Raw genomic sequence first — 4222 nt, 5'->3', positions numbered from 1 at the left:
TGTGCATACCTACACACACACACACACACACACACACACACACACACCACTGGAGTGACCAGCTCACAAGATTAAGAGACATTACTGGTTTGTGTTGTGTCCACCTCTCCTGTCCCTCATCTTCACACCTTCCTCATTCTCTGGAAACCCAGAACCAGATCCTCACAAAAACTACTCTTGAAAAAGAGCGGGGTCTTGGCCCTTCCAGTCAGACCAAGGGTTGGATCCGCATTGCCTTTTCCAAGGGCAGTTTGCAGTTTGGCCGCGCGCTGCGTTTTCAAGTGTTTCCTTTCTTTCCCTGTTTTCAACCCCTTGCACAGGTATTCCAGACCTTAATAAATAAGTCTGGGGGGTGGGAAATGTTTAGTGGGAAAAGAAAGAGAAGCTCAGGGGCACACCAGGGAGGGGCCGAGCCCTCGGGACGTTCCAGCCCCGAACATCTGGAGCCTGACTCACATGAGTGATGACAGCGGGAGTCGCACAATTAGAAACTGGGCAGATCTGAAAATTGATCCGGAATCAAACAACCGCTAATTTTCCTGGTCCCCTCTGGCAATCATCCCTTCAAACTACTCAGGGCTTTAAAATATGAAAATAATGAACCTCTGGCAAGTCCCCTCCTTGCCCTCTTCTACTTCTTCCACTAGCTTCCCTCCCCTCCTCCTAGAGTCCCTTCTGGTTGGCCATCTATATTCAAATTACACGCTCCAAGCTGCTCCCTCAAGAAGTTCAGGAAGAGCCCCCCCTCCAGTTGCTGCTAACTGTAATTGCCTACTGTAGCTTTTGCTCCGTTTGGAATAAGTGTTGTTGGCTCTGCCACTTGGACTAACCCTCAGGAATGTGACCTGTCATTAGAGAAACTTCTAAAAATATCGTCTTGCACCTCACAGTTTCCGATTTGGTTTCACGTAATTCCTCTTCAATATGTTTTCCTTGAACCTGCTAACCTGCGCCGAAGCGGATGGGGTGGGAGGATGGCTGGCACTGCCTGTCGTTTGTTGTGTTTTGCTTCCTATGAGAATGCAGGTCCCTGGGTAGTTGAATAAAAATGAGGAGGAAGAAATAAAGGGATGGCTTATTGACACCCCCATCTCCCTCTGGCCTCCTGTGATTGTAGCTGAGAATTTGTTTCTCCGACTTTTTTTTTTTTTTTCAGCTAAGGCAATTGTGGAAAGACCAGTGACTGAAAAATACCCAGCGTGCAATACTGTCTTTAACTGCTTCAGAGACTACAACAGAATAACAGAGAGTGAGTGATATGTGAACGGCAGAGGTTTATGTCTCGATTCTGGAGACAGGGGAGTGCTTGGACTGAGGAGCCCACATGTGGCAGGGCCTTCCTCCTGGGTCACCACATGGTAGAAAGCTGGAGACAGAAAGGGGGTGGGATACCCACTCCTTTGCAGCATCTTTTTCCCACCAAAAGCGCCTTTAATAACAATATTAACCCATCCATGAAGCAAGGTTTCTCATGACCTAACGACCTCCTAGAGGTCCCATTCTCCAATAGTGTCGCACTGGGGACCCAGTGCTGTGGGGAGTGAGTTTAAGCTGTAGTAGCAAGCGCCTGCCTATCAAACACCACACAGACCAGACACTGCACTCTCTGGTTAATACAGATGCTTTAGAAAAGCCTTTGGTACCTCTAGTGGATGCGTCAAGTGTGCCTCCCTGACCCTCTCCTCCAAGCCGAAGACTCGACCGTGTCACACAAAGATCACAACCCAGCTTCTGAAATCTGCCTTAGAGCCCTGCCCTGGAGTGCTAGGCACTGGCATGAAGGCCTTGTTACTGCTGTCTTCTCATTCAGGGAAACCAGCCTGTGATGGGGTATTCACAGTGCAGACGGGTACCAGGGTTTCTCTCTTTTACATTCAACCCTATAGACATGTCCTAAGAACCTCAATGTAACACGATCTGGACGGGCTAGGAAAGAGAGGGATAGCGAATGGAGAACGATTGGCTGTTGGTCACAATCTCCAGTGAGGGAAGGTGAAAAGAATTCTGGAGATGGGCAGTGGTCCTGGCCCCAAGCCAGCGAAAGATTGACTTGGTTACACTAAGCAGCACACTTAAAAATGGGTATGGTAGCAAATTCCATATTGTGTGCCTTTCACCACAATTTTAGAAACTGTAAGCGCCCACAATATTTTGGGCAAGGGGCAGTCTATGTCCTTCAGGAGATTATGACAGAGGATGTAGATGAAAGAGCGTCTGCTTCCAATACGGTGTAGATGTTCCTAATGTCCTGAGATTGGGGAGTTAGCCCCAACAGCAAAATATTACAGTCAGGACTCACAGACTCCAGAGAGCCCCACAGGGAGATTTCAGCCGGCGATATGAGACACTACTCCCTGCAATAACGTTAGGGGTGACGCTTCCCAAGAGATGTCAGATAGTTCATCTGTGGTGGAGAGAGAAAGCCCACTGCCAACTCTGCAGCAAGTACGAGCTGGTGGAGAGAAACTGCCCTTTCCTCACAGGGCAAGGAAGGGTGCCGCTCTCTCGCCTGCCATCCAAGTATCTTAAAGAGCACCGATGTGAGCACGGAGAGAGCTGGCAAGCAGGACAGAGCCAAGCTCTGGCAACCCAGTGGGCACCTGCTGCTCTCTGGCAAGTGACGCCAAGAAGGAAAGGGTCACCAGGGAGCTGTGACCAGGCTCCTGAAACATAGGGAATGTGATCATAAGGAGTGTTCTTTGCTTCTTGTCCTTAGAGTTTGTAGACAGGAAGTCTTCTCTAGCTATCTGAACCATGGGAGCCTGATGGTGATACGGTATCATGTGACCAGCGAAAACGTGAAACAAATCCCTCCTCTTCCCAGTACTCAGAGCGGCAGTGAGTGATACCTGTGTCTACAAGGGAAGAGCCACAATGCTATATCCAGCCTAGGTGACTGACCTCATGGAGGGACACGTGGGAGTCCCATGGGAAGACGTCTTGTCTCCTTTGCACAGGACATTACCGTACCTCGTACAGAAGGCGTCAGGCTCCCATCCCCCACTACACTACTCAAGCTTGCTTAGTCATAACCATTCCACAAGCTGGTCTATGCTCTCTCGGTTTCTCTCTGTTGTTCTTTGTCGTGTCCCCCAAACCTGGGTCACACAGGTGTCAGAACTCTTCTCTCCTCCCATTCAGCCAAAGCAGGCTTTCATGGTCACATTCCGAGGTGACCTGCGCATTCTTTTAAGCTCTGGGGTTGTAACACAGTTATCATCAAGTACAACATGTGGGGTAAGGGTACCGGACACCTAGTACAGTTCAGAGGAGGGGTGAGCACTTGTCTGAATGAAATCATTCAGGATAGCAGTGGTGACCGTATCCACATCAATACCTCATCTTTATTGTAAGCTTAAATCTGATGGTCCCAATGCTAAGTATTCCTAACACAACATCTCCTATTTCTCAGATTGTTTGGCTCAGCAAAGAATTCTGGAGTCTTTTCTTGTGACACCTATCCTTGTTTCCAGTTTAATGGGGACAATTTTTATTGACTTCTTTTTACTAATGGAAAAGTGATTGAATAACCCGGCAGAGGATTATCCACATAAATTGGGTAACTTTGTCCTTGAGCAGAAGACATTGATGTACTTACTGTCATGGTTAATCTCCATTGTCCCCTTGGCGGCATTTGGAATCACCTAGGAGACACACCTCCAAATGTGTCTTTGAGGCCATTTCCAGTGAGGTTTAACCCAGCAGGGAGACCCACACTCAGTGCAGGTGGCACCAGCACATAGGCCGGGGTCCCAGACTGAGTAAAAAGGAAAAGGAGGACATCAGCGGAGCGTCTGCCTCATGGAGACGTGAGGAGTCCCAGCAGCAGGTACCTGCCTCCGTGAGCCTGCCACACCTTCCCCACCAGGATACATCATCCTCCCTTAAACCATGTGCCAAAACAAATCTATCTTCCCATAGTTGTTCCAGCGTGGGATGTTGATGAATAAAGCTGTTCTGGCCAATGACTTAGCAGAGCGAAGCCAAGCGGGAAATCTAAACAGATAAAGAGAGAGAGAGTGGACAGAGTCAGAGAGACACTACGTAGCTGCCGAAGGAGAGGGCATGCTGGAACCTTAGGAAACTTATGTGTAGGCCACAGGCTCATGGAGATACACAGATAGATAGAAATGGGTTAATTTAAGATGTAAGAGCTAGCTATGAATACGCTAGAGTCATTGGTCAAACAGTGTTGTCATTAATATAGTTTCTGTGTGATCAT

Source organism: Arvicola amphibius, chromosome 13 (assembly GCF_903992535.2).
Source record: "Arvicola amphibius chromosome 13, mArvAmp1.2, whole genome shotgun sequence".
NCBI lineage: Eukaryota > Metazoa > Chordata > Mammalia > Rodentia > Cricetidae > Arvicola > Arvicola amphibius.
Note: the sequence above shows the minus strand (reverse complement) of the source record.